This window comes from Pinus tabuliformis, chromosome 3_1 (genome assembly GCF_031772625.1).
Source record: "Pinus tabuliformis cultivar Carrire ecotype Pingquan chromosome 3_1, CPIR1, whole genome shotgun sequence".
Taxonomy (NCBI): Eukaryota; Viridiplantae; Streptophyta; class Pinopsida; order Pinales; family Pinaceae; genus Pinus; species Pinus tabuliformis.
In genome coordinates, this window is record NC_142301.1 from 323,236,049 (window position 1) to 323,253,381 (window position 17,333).

The window sequence follows — 17,333 nt, forward strand, 5'->3', positions numbered from 1 at the left end:
ATAAAACGCTCTCCAAAGACGTTACATGCACAACAATCAGAAGCTTGCTACTTGACCAAAGCTTACACATAGAACGAGAACAAAATTGTTTACATAATATATAGTCAGAGAGTCTCTTAAACACAAGCCCACCCCCCCCAAAACAAGACTGGCTAAGGTAAAACTAAGTATAATAGAATAATTAAGTAGGATGACCTACATCCTATAAACATACCTCCCATCTCATATTGGTGTTAAAGGTGTGATGGAATGACAGATCAGATGAGGAGATTGGGTACAGGAGATACTACTCAAGGAAGTCCACTCCCACCCTTGGTGAAGGGCATCTCATCTTTATGAATGACATCGTGTTGCTGAATCACCAATACGAATGTGCTGATTGGGATGGTGGAAGGGGCGAGGACATCTCCACTTGGACCCAACTCTGGACACCCTGCACTCTGATCCGCCAAGTCTGCCACCAGAGGGGATGGGAAACGACCCCTCCCTACCAGAAACATGTGATATATGTTGCTCTTTGCGATTTCTAGCACAGACGCCACTGTGTTACTGTTCTGCCACTCTTCATACACGATAGACTCGCCAGCATCGTCATTTACGCCAATCCCATCATGTGATTTCCCGGGATTCGACGCCTTGTTATTTATGACTTGCAAGGTTGCTTCGTCCAGCTCCTTCTCCTGCTCTTTATTCATTTCTGCGTTTGAAAACTTGTACACTTTCACGTGCATCTCATCCTCATGGCTCCCAAGAGGAGTTAGATTAACAGCAGTGTGGTCGAATTCCGTGCCAGGTAGGAACCTTATGACGGTCAGCTTAATGCCAGGGTGCTCCGCCATTCTTCTTCCGAACACCAAAGCCTCTCGGTCATCTAGTCCTCCGAAGAAGAGCACCGCGATGTGGTGATCTATGTTGGAAGGTGCCAGCTGGGACTGACCCCCGAGTTGGTCCCTGTCCACCAGGATGCCCACTGAGCAGGGAGCGTGCTTCAACACTTTCTGGTTCACATTCCTGAATCCCAGGTTCAGGGTCTCGAGGACACCATCGCCCCGCTGATATTTTTGGAAGGGTAGTATGATCATGGCTATCCGCTTCTAGTCTGCAATATTATAGATATCCTCGTGCATGTCATGTATAGCAGATATATCGATCATGGGCCTCACTTTTACCTTGCTCAGCTGCTCATACGCCTCGAAAGCAACCACTATCTGGTCTTGCTGGTCACGGTTGCGATTCCTGAAGGGTAGCCCATTTTTCCCAGCCTTGTTAACCATCATGATCGAAAGAAGACCTCTCTGACAGCTCTACCATCTCTACCCGGTATGTTCCTTTCACTGTGCAGACAGGCCATGATTCTGAGCTCGTCCTTGGATTTTTCTCTCTATCTTTCTATGCTTGTAGGGAACCTGTCTCCTTGCTGGCTTGTATATGGCCGTTGCAACTATTGAAATACTACTTTCAACTATAGCACCAATTAAAACAGCAAATCGACACTAGATTTTTCCTTACACGGTGCAAATTTTGTTTTTCGGGATCAAGGACATCACACATTTAAGAACACAAAAAATCATGGCATAGTTGGTAAAAATAGTAAACACCGGGTTTTATTGCAAGACATGGAGAATGTACCACAACATCCAGAAATTTCAGGAATTAAACTTATTTGTCTGCCCCTCCATACCTTGTTTTAATTTCTAGTCTTGTCATAAAAATTTTATGTAGTTTTTTTTACAGTACATGTAATGTTTTTGTTGTTGTTGAATATGCAATGTAATGTAATATGCAGCAGCGGGAAAGAAAAAAAAGTTTTTTTTACACACAACAGTGCAGAGATATTGTGTTAATTTTTTTATAGAAACATAGTGTTTTGTAATGCACAACAGTGCAGACACAGCAGTGTCAATTTGCAGGCAGAGACAGAGTGAAATCTTTGGAAGTGCATCTGAAGCGTTCCTACTGTAATCCCTCTGTTAGAGGAAGTTTTTTTGTGACAATCAGTATTGTTAATGAATACAAAGTTTTTTTTTGCGTTGCTGAAACTCTGTCTTTAACAAATAGTTTCTCTGCGTAAAAAACAGAGTGTTGCTAAAACTTCAGTTTCAGCGTTGCTGAAACACCATTGCTGAAACTCTGTTGACGAAACACTGTTGTTGAAACACTGTATTCAACAAACAATTTTTAGTTTCCTGTGTTAAAAACAGATCATTATTCTCTGTTTGTATGTTCTGGAATTATCAGAAATTCCCAACATGGTATCAGAGCCTGTCCAGGCTCTTTGAAGGTGTCAAAGAAGCTGAAGAAAGGATTTCTTGCTGCAGCAGCTCCTCCAGCAGAGTGAAGACTCAGTCAAGAAAGAATCCAAGGTATTTCTCAAGTTTTTTTTGTGTTGCTGTTGAATACAGTCAGTTATTTTAAATACACAGTCAAGTATTTTGGAGCATAGTTAAGAGTGCAAGAATGGTTGGAGTCAGCACTAGCATGGGTATTTGTAATACTCAGCTCCCACAATTTAATGGAAAAAACTATGACTATTGGGCAATGACTATGAGAGCTTTGCTTGCTTCCTAAGACTTATGGGAATTTGTTGAGGATGGTTTTGAAGAACCAGTAGATGAAAATGAGTTTAATAGTTTAACTCAGGCAGAGAAAGATCTGTTGAAAAGCAATAAGAAGAAGGATTCTAAAGCCCTCTACTTTTTGTATCAAGCAGTGCATGAGATTGTGTTTCCAAGGATAGCAGCAGTTAAGAGATCCAAAGAAGCATGGCAAACTTTCAAGATAGCCTATCAAGGCATGGAGAAAGTGAAGACAGCAAAACTACAGTTGCTGAGAAGAGATTTTGAGACTCTTTTCATGAAGGAGTCAGATAATATTGACTCATTCTTCACACATGTCATTGGTGTGGTCACACAGATAAGGTCTCATGGAGAGATTCTTGAAGAAAGGAGGATTGTGGAGAAACTATTGAGGATTCTACCCTCAAGTTTCGATGTGATTGTCACCACCATAGAAGAGACAAAGGATCTCACAAACTTCTCAGTTGATGAACTACATGCATCACTGATAACACATGAGCAGAGATTGAGTAGAAATGAAAACTCATCTCTAGAACATGCCTCTAAGACCAGATGTTCTTTGGAAGAGGAAGAGGTCAAAGCAGAGGAAACAAGAGAGGAAGAGGCAGAAGCCAAAATAGAGGTGGAAGAAACAGTCCAGCAAATGCTCAGGGAAGAGGCAGCAATCCAAACCAGAACAAAGGCCAAGGCAGCAGCCAACAAAGTCGACAACATCATGCTCAAGGACAAAGGTATGATAAATCCAATGTCCAATGTCACTATTGTAAAAAATATGGGCATTATGCAAATGAATGTAGGAAGAAGCAGCATGATATGAATAATAGAACTAGTGCAAATTTCACTAGAGAAAATATCAGCCAAGATAATTTGTTTTTAGCCTGTAATATAGCTGAAGAAAAGAGTGAAGATGTATGGTTTCTAGACTCTGGTTGCAGTAACCTGTTGATGCCCCGAAAATCGTTGTATCAACATTGGGGGATAACCACCCGGTCCGGACCTTAATACAGCTCCTTTTCCGTTTGGGATGGTGGCTCCGACTGGATATAATGGGACCAGTTTCCCAATAATGAATAAAAGGGGATGGATGAGTGATTGGTTTCTAATAAATGATAATGAATGGATGACTTAATCTAACAGTAAAAACATAAATGACTATTCTACCCCTGGAGGCTTCTATTCTTTTAAGTGCAACACTTGATGATCTTTGTTCATTGATAGGCATATAGATGACTCTACATAATAAACATAGACATTCATTCACTTAATGATTGCTTTGTTCAAATAGTTGAACAAAGTGATTAACAAAACATTGTTACACTTATCCTTTTATATTACCGATACATGTATGATAAAAGAAAAGCATGCTGTAAACATCCAATAGTGGAAATTGTAAAGAATGTTGTTAAAAACACACGCATATATCCGATAATATCAAGAGCGGTCAAACAACAATTCACATAAACATAATGAACTCAGACATAGATAGTAGTACCATATGAGCTGCAAATCATTCCCAACATCAATCGCTATTTGAATTCCTTCTTCTGACTCAGAAATACTTTTAAACAAAGGCAATAGTGCACATCCACATAAAAGCTTCGTTATCAAAATTGGAATAATTTGCCCAGTCTTTATAAAAAAATATGCCTGAAGTACAGTAGTGCAACTCCAGGTTTAAGTCATATACAAAAAACTTACGACCCTTTCCAATGCATTGAAAGGGTCTATAAATACTTGATTAAAACTAACTAACTATGAAATTAAAATCCTACTTAATTTGTACAACTTGATTTGGAGTATCTTCCTCATAGCAATCTGGCGGTCGGCAGCATGATTCATCACTTAGGTTGTTTGCCTTTCGACCTGAGTTGGCATATTGCAAGCATTGGTTCCACTTCTGGAGTTCGGTTGAGACGAGAATTGAGTTGGGCAGCATAGGTGGCATCTTGTATATTGGGAATGATACACCCGATTGCATCTGTCAGGCACTTGAGGGCGGCTCTCTGGCTGTATGGTTTGACTAGGAACAACCAATAGGTGTCCCAAGTCAAACTGTTAATACCTGCGATCAATCTCCCATTCTTCTCTAGCTCTTGATAACATGACTGATTCAATGTTTTAACCGATAGTAATTTACCTGGGGTACATTGAGAGATCAAGTTAGATAAGTAGAGAGTATCATTAATCAATTCAACCAAATTACTTGTGGTTAACTTGCATCTGGAAACTGCTCTCTCTGCCTTCATTAACTGGGACTACCATTCCATAAATAGGATCTCTTTATGGGATTCTAAGATTTTTGGCAAATTAGCTGCCTGTCCCTCATCAGTTTCTTGCCACTCAAGAAAATTGGTCAAGGTCTCATCGGCCTGCTCCAAGTCTGTTCTAGCATCAACAGATTTATCAATTATTGATGCTGTTATGTCACATAAGGGTTCTTCTTGAGCGATTTGTTGACATAACAGCCTTATTTGTGTTACCAATGCTTTGTTAATCTGTTGTGCTTCTGCTCTGAACTCTGCAAGCTGCGGAAGATTCTTTTACTTTTCTATTTGGGCTGATAATTGAGCAATTTGCTCATCTTTAGATTTCCCCATCTGTTCATGCATTGCTTTTAATTTTCCCAGTGCTTCCGACAGCTCTTTCTACTTTTGAATTGCACTTAAATCAATTCTTTGTTTCTCTTCCTGCAATTGTTTATTCAATTGATTGTTCATTTGTTGCTGTGTAGACAACTGCTGTTCAAGTTGCTCTGCTTTCTAATGTACCTCTGATAACTGTACTTGTAGCGAGGCGATTGCTTGGTCCTTTTCTCTTAACAGATTAGTCACTTCTGATGCCTTGTCCATGGTGGGGGCCGAATAGGCTCCAGCATATTGGGACAATTTTGTAAGGTCATTAAAAGGATCAAATTCCTCTTTCCAAACCACATTGGTTGTCACTGTTTGTTCAGGGAATAGGGAAGGTTGATCAGTCCTTCTCCTTTTCCGCTGTCGTTTTACTACAGCCCTATGCTTTGGGCTGTAAAAGACATCCAATGCAAGTATCTCCTCCACTTGCAAAACGATCTAATTCGAAGGATCCTTGGGAATTATCTCTATTCCTGTAGAAAGGGGTAGGCCGCTGGTTCCACTTGGAACCTCTTTAGATGTCGTATCCTGTGTGTCAGCCACTTTTGATGTATCGGCTTCCTTTGAGATCTCAAGATTGCTTATGATTGAGTCGAATTGTTGCCACTCCTGGAGCAATTTCAGGTCAATCTGGGCATCTACATTCATGTCTGTGCTACTCTGCTCCTGCTTTTTCCTTTGTATTTCCTCTTGATCTTTTCTCTGCATTTCCTCTTGCTATTTTCTCTGCACTTCCTCTTTCTCTTTTGTTTGGATTTCTCTAGCAATTTCTGATGTAGCAGGAGGTTCATTAGTGGGTCACTGCTCAGGCTCGCTTGATTGTGTCATCGGGGTCGTTGCTAACAGATCTAGAGGCAGAGTTTGCAACCTCTGTTCTCTAAGTCTGTTAAATTCAACTAACCCGTCGTCATGATATTTCATTCTGGCTAGTGATTAAACCTGGAATAGCGACTTGGCTGAGGAGAACAGGTCATCAAAATCATCATCTTTATGGTCAAATTTAGTGAGTTTTGCCTGTTCAAGTGCATTGTAGGTGACTTTGTTTGGATCAAATCGCCTATTAGGAAGAGTGGCGAGATTCAGTGCCTTAATCTTATCTGCTTCTTTCTCTGCATGTTTAAAGTCATGCAGAGCGTAAACACCACATCTTAGAGGAAAAGAAGGCCAAACCTGATTCTTTTTATTCCTTAGAGTCTGTATAACTCCTTCGGATGTAATCTGATATGCTACCTCTCGGGCTAACAGTTTGTCGGGTATATACAAAGGGAGGACATGAGGCTTGGCCTGGCTACCAAAAACTCTTACATATGTGAATTTTTCTTCTCTAAACCATCTCCCTATGACTGTCAAGTCAATTTCCGCTTGTGAGGAAATCTTCGGAGCAGGTTTTTCAAAAATGGCATAGTGAATGGGTAACATAAAACCATTGAAAACTTGATAAATGGTGTTTATAGTGGGCTTTCCATAACTTCTGGTGGTATATATGAATGGGCATGGGGTCTTGTGGAGTCCATCTCCACCCCAGCACAGGAAATTCGGAATTAAAACACAGGGTGTCCAAAATGTAGGTACTATAGTAAAATGGGGGAATGAACCTTTCAGTAACGTGGGATTTGTTTCTGAATTCAAGAACCGCGGTTGCTAACTTATCAGACAGTATATTTCCTCAATCCATTATTTCACTATTGCATGCTGCCTCCATTAAAGGTACCATCTCTATAGGGAAGTTTGCAGAATCATGTAACCCCCACAACCTACACATCATTACTCCGGCATAACAATAAGGAGAACATAAGGAATCGACAGAGTACTTACCCGAAGACTCATGCTTGTGTTTTGCTGGGTTTTGCCTCCAATCCCGTATGGGTTCTGATTCAATGTCGTTTTCATTTCTGAATTTCTCCAGGAATGCTTTGTTGTACTTCTTCTCTGGTGCAGGCAAATGGTACATTTGCCTCAAATAATCAGGTTGAAACGAGCTGAAGACTCTCCTGTCCATAATGCAAAATGTCCTGTTTGTGATTGGGATTTCTTCAATTGCCCATCTCACCACATATGTATATGGGAGAATTTGTTCTCAGGCTGCTATCCGATGAAGGTAAGAGTCAGCTAAATCCTTTAAAGTAGCATCAGACTTCCAAGTCGGGTCTGTTGTGGCTTGCACTGTTGTTACCTCAAGCTCTTCGGCCTCAGTTAGATTGTAGATGCTCAGCCAAGTAGTTTTACCAAGTCCTAGACATGTGGTGTCAGATATCAGTCCCTTTTTGCTTGATCCTGGATCGGAAATATGTTGTCTTGTAACTGCCGAAGCGGAAGTTGTTCCAATTTTCTTAGATTTCTTCCCCATTTGGCTTGAATTTGCTGCTTCGGAAGAGCTCTGCACAGGAGAGAAAATGAACGTAATGCGGAGAATTGGTGGCGCAAACCAAAGATGAACGAGATATATTAATCAATGGATAATGGAGGATTTAACTTAAGGTGGTTGTGCATACAATCTCTGAAGATATTTTAGCCTTACTGTTTCATTAAATGGCTATTTAAACCTATCAATCCTTTAAATGCTCATCATATCGTTTATTGGCCGAATGATTCATTTAAGCGTGGCTTTGATGTTTTGGTGGTTGAGCATAAGTGAATCACTATCGGGAAGAGAAATGCCTTTAATACTAAATAACCATAATATACCTCGGCCTTATCAATATTTTTTGAAATCTGCGCTTAGCTTTATCGCAATCGGCGATCGGGGGAATGCTTAAGTTGTTATATTGGTGTCCTTTCGGAATCCCCGATCACCGATAGCGATATCGCCAATTCGCATCGGGAGTTTTAAACGAGGGCTTTAGATGCATGCATGGTACATCCCCGATCACGGATAACGATATCGCATCGGAGCGAAGAGCGGTCTTTTGTTATGGTCACTTGCCTTCCCGATATCCGATAGCCATTTGTGCATTGCCGCATCGGGGAAAATCAATGGGTCTTTAAGTAATGCATCCTTTGTTATTGCGATATGCGATCTTGCGATCGCTTTATCGCAATAATAAAAAATTATTCATTCTTTATTATAAGACTGATTAAGTGATTTATCAAAAAGGTTTTATAATGTTTTATTTCTTTTCGGACCTTTTGAATAATGATAAGTTGATACCAATTCAAATGAAAAGGGACCCATTTCATATTACAGTTTATGAAATAAATAAAAATTGTATGAAATGGGGGGGTTGTTGTAGAGCACAACATAACCATATGACGGGAAACATAGCCCTGTTTTCTATGTTAGATTAGAGTGTGAAGTCACAAGTCACACTAGGGACTGATATTAAAGTTTCTGTTATGGGAAAAGGAGAAGTAAATGTCTTAACAAAGAAAGGTGAAAAGAAAACCATAGTAGATGTTTATTATGTTCCTGGAATGAAATGTAACATCTTAAGTATTGGACAACTTATTCAAAATGGGTACAATGTTTTCTTTGTGGATGATGTATGCACCATTATGGATAAAACACCTAGCAAACAATGTATTTCTGAAGTGAAGATGACAAGGAACAGGATGTTCCCTCTCAGAATGACAGTAGATTTAAAAAATGGAGAAGAAATAGCAGCAATGACACAAGAGGCTTTCCAAAGCGAACCAAAGGATGAACATTGGTTGTGGCACTTGAGATTTGGACATCTCAACTTTGGAGGTCTTAACTTGTTGAATAGAAAAGGAATGGTTAGAGGATTACCACTGATAGAGAAACCAGACAGCCTTTGTGAAGGTTGTATCTTGGGGAAACAACACAGAGAAAGTTTTCCATCTGGGAAAATCATAAGGGCAAAAGCACCCTTAGAGATTGTCCACTCAGATTTATGTGGACCAATGCAAACTCCATCACTTGCAGACAACCACTATATTCTAACATTTATTGATGATTTTACTAGAAAAATTTGGGTTTATTTCCTGAAGAACAAAAGTGAAGTGTTTGAAATATTTTGCAATTTCAAATCACTTGTATAAAACCAAAGCGGGCTGCATATCAAAGTTCTAAGAACTGACAGAGGAGGTGAGTATATCTCCAAGGAATTTCTATGTTTTTGTAGAGAAAATGGAATTCATAAGTAGTTTACCACTAGGTACACTCCGCAGCAAAATGGAGTTGACGAAAGGAAGAATAGGACAATCATGGATATGGCGAGGAGTATGTTAAAGGCAACGCATTTGCCAAATGATTATTGGGCTAAAGCTGTACATTGTGCAGCGTACATTTTGAATAGATGCTCTATAAAAGCAGTCATGAACAGAGTGCCGGAAGAAGCATGGAGTGGGACAAAGCAAGGAGTCACCCACATGAAAGTTTTTGGATGTGTGGCTTATACACACATTCCAGATCAACTAAGGAAGAAGTTGGACAGCAAAGGGGAGAAATGTATTTTCATTGGATATAGTGAGGAATCCAAAGCTTACAGGTTGCATAACCCATCCACCAAGAAGCTTATTGTGAGTAGAGATGTTCAGTTCATTGAGGAGGAAGCTTGGGATGGAAGCATAGAGAAAACAGTGAATGTTAAAAAATCTTTGTCTCATGATGAAGATGAGGAGGAGATGGCTGAAATACATCCCCAAATAGCATCACTAACACAAGGGCTGCAAGAGACACCCTTGAGGAGACATGAAAGTTCTTCTCCAAGCACACCACAAGGAGGAAATTCAAGTGCTTCTTCAAGCACTTGTACACCAAATGAAAGAGGTAAGAAGTTCAGAAATTTAAGTGACATTTATGAACAAGAGGCAGCAAATGAAGGTATGAACTCTTTGTTTGCTTTATATTGTCATGTTGATGACCCTGTTCATTTCGAAGACACAATTAAGGATAGGAAATGGATAGAAGCTATGGATGAGGAGATCAATTCCATAGAAAGAAACAAGACATTAGTTGAACTACCAAAAGGAAAGGAAGTCATTGGAGTTAATTGGGTCTACAAGACCAAGAGTAATGCTGAAGGAAAAATAGAAAGACACAAGGCAAGACTTGTTGTCAAAGGATATAAGTAGCAGTATGGGAGAGACTATGAGGAAACTTTTGCACCGGTTGCTAGAATGGAAAATGTGAGAGCAGTGTTGTCCATAGCAGCACAAAACAAGTGGAAAGTTTACCAAATGGATGTGAAGTCAGCATTCCTAAATGGAGTGTTAATGGAAGAGGTTTACATTGAACAACCTCTAGGCTATGAAAAGAAAGGCCAAGAGCACAAAGTGTGCAGATTGAAGAAAGCTCTTTATGGGCTAAATCAAGCACCAAGAGCGTGGTACAGTAGGATAGATTCCTATCTACTGGAAAATGGATTTGAAAAGTGTGAAGGAGAACCCACCCTCTACATCAAAGAAAAGGATGGTAAAATACTAACTGTCGTGTTATATGTTGATGATGTTATTTTCACAGGTAATGATGATTACCTTATTGAAAATTTCAAAACAGTCATGAAAGAATAATTTGAAATGACTGACAAGGGTTTGCTGAGATACTTCTTAGGAATATAATTAGAACAAAATGGAAATGGGATTTTTATTTCACAAGCAAAATATGTTAATGAAGTGTTGGAAAGATTTAATATGCAGGAGAGCAAAGTAGCAATCACTCCCATAGTGATGGGATTAAAACTCAGCAAAGAGGACAACAGCGAGGATTTTGATCCTAGTTTGTATAAGAGCATAGTTGGTAGCCTCATGTATTTGACTGCAACTAGGCCAGATATAATGCATGTTGTTAGTTTAATTTCCAGATTCATGGAGAGGCCAAAAGAAGCACATTGGCAGGTAGCAAAAAGGATTCTGAGGTATGTTAAAGGTACTAAAAGGTTTGGCATTTTATATACTACTTCAGAATGTTCAGATTTAATTGGATACACTGATAGTGATTGAGCTGGAAGTGTAGATGATCAGAAAATCACATCTGATTATGTTTTTCACATGGGTTCAGGAGCCATTTCATGGGCTTCTAAAAAACAACCTATTGTAGCGTCGTCTACAGCAGAGGCAGAATATGTGGCAGCTACAGTAGTAGCGTGTCAAGCAATTTGGATGAGAAAGATGTTAAGGAGTTTATGCCAAGAGCAAGAAAAAGGAACAATGATTTTTTGTGACAATAGCTCAGCTATTGCATTATCCAAGAATTCTGTGTTTCATAAGAAAACGAAACACATTGACACAAAGTTTCATTACATCAGGGAATTGGTAAACAATGGAGAAATTGTTTTACAACACTGCAGAACTCAGGAGCAGGTTGCAGATATTTTGACCAAACCATTAGGGCAGAAAAGTTTTGAGTTTTTGAGGAAATGTCTGGGTATGACTAATAACCCAGCAGTTGAAATTAAAGGGGAGTGTTGAAATACTACTTTCAATTACAACACCAATTAAAACAACAAATCGAGACTAGATTTTTCCTTACACGGTGCAGATTTTGTTTTTCGGGATCAAGGACATCAAACATTTAAGAACACAAAAATCATGGTAGAGTTGGTAAAAATAGTAAACACCAGGTTTTATTGCAGGACATGGAGAATGTACTGCAACATCCAGAAATTTCAGGAATTAAACTTATTTGTCTGCCCCTCCATACCTTGTTTTAATTTCTAGTCTTGTCATAAAAATTTTAAGTAGTTTTTTTTTACAGTACATGTAATGTTTTTGTTGTTGTTGAATATGCAATGTAATGTAATACGCAGCAGCGGGAAAGAAAAAAGGTTTTTTTCACACACAGCAGTGCAGAGACAATGTGTTAATTTTTTTTTAGAAACAGAGTGTTTTGTAATGCACAGCAGTGTCAATTTGTAGGCAGAGACAGAGTTAAATCTTTGGAAGTGCATCTGAAGCGTTCCTACTATAATCCCTCTGTTAGAGGAAGTTGTTTTTTGTGACAGTCAGTATTGCTAATGAATACAAAGTTTTTTTTTTGCATTGCTGAAACTTTATCTTTAACAAATAGTTTCTCTGCGTCAAAAACAGAGTGTTGCTAAAACTCCAGTTTCAGCGTTGCTGAAACACCATTGCTAAAACTCTGTTGACGAAACTCTGTTGCTGAAACACTATATTCAGTAAACAATTTTTAGTTTCCTATGTTAAAAACAGAGCATTAAAAACATAGCATTATTCTCTGTTTGTCTGTTCTGGAATTATCAGAAATTCCCAATTAATATGGGGGTTGTGATGAATGTTGTGAATAGAGCCATGAGCACGAAGATAGCAAAAGTTTCATCATTCAGAATCTGAAAAAACACAAGTAAATACCCAAATCAAACTAAATAAAATATTTAGATAATAATTCTTTTTTTTTTAATAAAAAATTGGTTTACCTTCCTATCTTTCCCGATGTTAAGGACAATCAGCTCCACCAACCCTTTGGTGTTCATCAAGAATCCCAAGGTTATCACTTCTCGACAGGGCACTTTGTGGGCAATTGCAACTACAAAGGTACCTAGAATCTTCCCAGCATAGGCCGTCTTGATCACCAAAACAAGCAGACCCCAAGATGTGCTTCCATGGATCATTGCAACATTAGTCCTCAGACCAATGGTGACAAAATATAGTGGCAGCAACAAGACACATACAAAATCTTCACTCTTTTTGATAAGCATCCCTGCAAACGGGCCATCTTTGGGAATCGTCAAGCCAAACACAAGAGCTCCGAAGATTGTGTGAATCCCAATTGCCTCTGTTGCAAAGCCAACTGCTAGGACTCCCACCAGAGTAATCAAAATGTTAAGTCTTTCTCACCGGTTCGTTGTCAGTTGACCAATGACCAATCCTTGTCATTATGGGCTTTATCACCAAAAACATGAAAACCACAAATCCTATGCCACAGAGCATAACATAAACGGATATCACTGGGCTCTTGTGTGTACCCGAAAGAGCAATGGCCAGGGCCAAGAGAACCCAAGCAACCACGTCATTGACAACAACAGTGGCCATGCTCATCTATCCCAAATCGATGGTGAGAAGCTTCAGTTCTGCAAGTATCCTAGCAAGCACCGGGATTGAAGTAATAGACATCGATACACCCATGAAGACGAGGAACTGTCTATAGGCAACACCCTTAGAAATCGTTGCTCTAAGCACATAAGCAGCCCCAACCCCACCAATAGACAGTAAGGTAATTCCAGCTGCTGCGATTGCTAAAGGCTTCCTTTCAACTTGCTTAATCGCTTGGATATCTAGTTCCAGCCCAACTAAAAACAGAAAGAACATACTACCAATATTTGCAACAGTTTCAAATACAGGGGTGCCACTCGTTGGGAAAATTGTGTGCATGTAGCTTTGATTCCACCCCAGAGAGGAAGGACCTAAAAGAATTCCACCCTAGATTGACCAAAAAGCAATCAAGAAGACCAAAAAAACCTTAATACTTCTCAGTAGCATAAACAGACAAAAAGTTATAATTGTAAAAATCCAAAGATGAATTTTGGAGATGATGGTGTGATTTAATAGTATAACTAGTATAGATGTATTTTAATTCTATATCCATCAAATGTCAAGATTGATTAAATTTGTGAAGATTTAAATTTCAATAGTTTTTGTGAAGATTTAAATTTGAATAGTTTTTTTTCCAGCAGAAAAAATAGTCTTTTTATTAAAATAAAAAGAGGTCATGTTTCTGTCTCCATATATTTTTACATTTTATTTTTCTTTGTTCCTCTATGTAAGATCATAAATAAAACCTTATATATTCTTCTTGTGATCTATTCAAAATAAAATATTACATCTTTCGACCTACAAAATTTACTACAATTATCTTCTAAAGGGAAAATCTTTGACTAGGCACAGAAAATTTAATGCAGAAGGACATTCTGGATTCACGTTTTTTCTGGGATCAGACAATTAAGTGGGCTTCGTTGGTATCTTGGCCTGGCAGGGCTATTTTTTGATGAGTAATATCGTAGAGAGAACAGGTGTTATTTTAATTCACAATTGCAAATATGTGCAAATATACAGTTTTCTGAGTCATGCTAAGGCATACAGTTGTTTTAGGCAGTTTTAAGGTCTCTTCAAACATCAGTTAATGGCCGTCATCACAGGGTCATCACAACGATGTAAGAGTTCCAGTAAATCCATGTAAACTGAACAACTTTTTTTCAGCAGAAAAAACAGTCTTTTCATTAAAATAAAAAGAGTACATATGTCATGTTTCTTTCTCAGCATGCTTTTACATCTGGCTTTTCTTTGTTCCTCCAGTAAGATAATAGATAAAACTTTATATATTCTTCTTGTATCCTTTAAAAACAAAATATTACATTTTTTTATTGAAAATTATTAATATACATCTTTTCTTATAGAAAAATTATTACAACTATCTTTAGATATAATTTTCGGTAATTCATACTCTTTCTGATACCACCTTAACCTACCTATCTACCTAACTACCTACCTATCTATCCGAATCTCACAATTTTTTTTCCAAATAACATTAACAAAATTAACTAAATTTAAGAAAAATAAATACACACAACATACATTTGACATAATATCATTGACATAAGCAACCAAATATAACTTTCCAGTAAACTGAACAACTTTTTATTAATGAATGTGTGTTTGTTTTTTTTTTCGTTAATGTACACATCAAGAGTTCCCGGGCGAAAACCGACTTTTCACATGAAAAGTTCGCAACCATTTTTTACTAAAGTTTTAATACTAGAATTAAAATGAAAATTAACGAATCATTTCGACCAGAAAATCAGAGGTTAAAAAGAGATTATTACAACAGTTTAGTAAAAAAACCACTTAGATTATAAAATAAAAATCAGTACATATTCTATAAGATCTAATGTTGTTTGCATCCACCAAATTTTTGTCATAAAAACCAAAACTACAACAGTTACGTGAGTAGAGAATCCAAAGCTATACAAATCAAAATAAGAAAATAATCACGGGGTACTCACAATGATTTCCACAATGACGCGTGGTTGGCGTAATGGCCTGAGCAGAAAACCCAGCGCCCTGGTGACGAGCAGCACGATACAGATCTGCACTATGAGTAGCGGCAACGCAAAATTCATGGGATTATCACCCTGCCATGCTCCGTTGGATGTTGTCTTTATCATTACTGCACAACTCTGCACACTGGCATTCGCCACCCTGGCTGCTCTGATCACAACATGCTCCATGGCTTTGCTCCGGAATCCCCCTCCCCCCCCACACACATCCAACCTTCGCAAAAAGCAAGTCAGGCACAATAACTGCTCAAAACTCCATGAAAAAAAAGGAAATCACTAAGAAAAATTCTACGGAGAAGCTTGTTGAAAATGCAACAAGATGATGGAGCTTAGTGGAAAGGAGTTGCCTTCACTAAGTGGGCCCACAGGCTATTTTTGGCGTAAAGTCTATTTTTAGACATATGGATCATGGTCTATGAGTTGCAGGATGCTATTTGTGGATGATTGGTCATGTTGGTAAAAATAGATGGACTTCTATTTTTAGACATATTGGCGGATTCTATTTTTAGACTGCCAGGCTAAAAATAGAACAGTCGAATATTATTAGCTCATAATAATATTTGGACTATAAACATTATCTTATCCTCTTGGAGCACTTCAGTTCGAGCTACGGATGTGGCACATGCAAATGTCAGAAGGAAATACGCTTTTATTGTGGGTCAGTTGATCTATTGCATGCAGGACTTCAGTTAGAACTCATGTGGTTGAGTTTGGTGCAGTTGATTGAGGAGTTGATGGAGTTGTGTTCAGTTTGACTTAGTTGAAATAGTTGTATTTAGTCTAACTACATAATACACTAGTGATGAGTGATGTGAATTAATTATTAATTAATTCACTAATTATTAACTCATAAAGCAACTAAAGAATACATCAGTTAACTCAGTGCATGGACAGTTCAGTGGAGACAGGTGTTAGAGGTTGAGATTGCTATCAGTTGTGACTATAGTTGTGCATGAGATCTTGCACAATCAGTGGGATTGAGTAATGCCAATGAGGATTGTGTGGTTCAGCCAAGAAAATACGAGTTTGCTTCAGCAATTCTCATCTATTCTCATGCAGGATTGCGCAGTGGAGGCAGGCAAGCAGCGGAGGAGATTTGAACCTGTGATTGACTCAGATTTGAGCTAGTTTATGTGTAACAAGTGGAGATAGTACTGAGTACTTGTGAGGAGTATTGTACTATGTATTGTTACATGTTCTCAATCATTATAATATACAAATAGTTGGGGGTTTTCAGCTGTATGCTTTCCCTGGGTTACATACTGTGTTAATGTGCGCATGCGATTGATGTTTCATTGTCTTTAATGCTGCTAAATTGATGATCAATGTAGAGGAGGTTATGTATTGTGCATGTATTCCAAAATAGTGTATAATCAGGATAATCTCTTTGAATAAGTGTTTAATTATTCAAAATTTCTACATGGTATCAGAGCAGAGTTGATCATCAGATCTATTATTCAGAAAGTGATTACATTTTATTTCTTCGGGCAGAGTTTGTAATCGGGCCAGGTAGCCTCTGGATTCATCCTTCTTTTGGAAGGTGAGATATCCAGTAAAATCCCATACAGTCAATCTCTGTACGAGAAATACTTTGTTCTCACGAATTTTAGATCAGAAGCGATTGAGTTTTGAGCTGGTGTAATTCGAATTTGCAACAGTGTTTTCTTGGTGTCAAAGTTGAAATGTCTTTCAACGGATTGCGATTGGAGTATGCTCTTGAAGGCAACTCGAATTATATTGCATGGAAAGATAGGATGGAGGCGGTGTTAGATGACAATGGGCTGAAGGAGTTCATAGAGGCTGAGGTCCCAAAGCCTACTAATGTTGCTCACGTTGAGGTTTGGCAAAAGAAGACAGCAAAGTGTCGAAGGATTTTCTTGGAGGGCGTGAAGGATCACGTTGTGTCTAGCCTGCATGGAAAGGCTTCTCCATATTTGATGTGGAAACAGATTTATTCCAAAGCAAGAGTGACGAAAGGAAGTTGGTGCTCAAGGATAAACTTAGAAACATCAAGTGTGAGAAAGGAGACAGTATGCCCAAGTATCTCACGAAGTTCACTCAATGCCGGGATGAGCTGGGAAGTGTGGGGCTGACTGTCAATGATGAGGACTTGGTGAGCTTGGCTCTCCTTGGTCTTCCGAAGAGTTGGCATTTCT

The 17,333-nt window shown here is 38.6% G+C and overlaps 1 pseudogene; it reads right to left on the reverse strand.

Annotated features, from left to right (window-relative positions):
• Nucleotides 1-290: 290 nt before the first annotated feature.
• LOC149187080 (cation/H(+) antiporter 19-like) lies at nt 291-15,348 on the reverse strand (annotated as a pseudogene).
• Between the last annotated feature and the right edge of the window lie 1,985 nt (nt 15,349-17,333).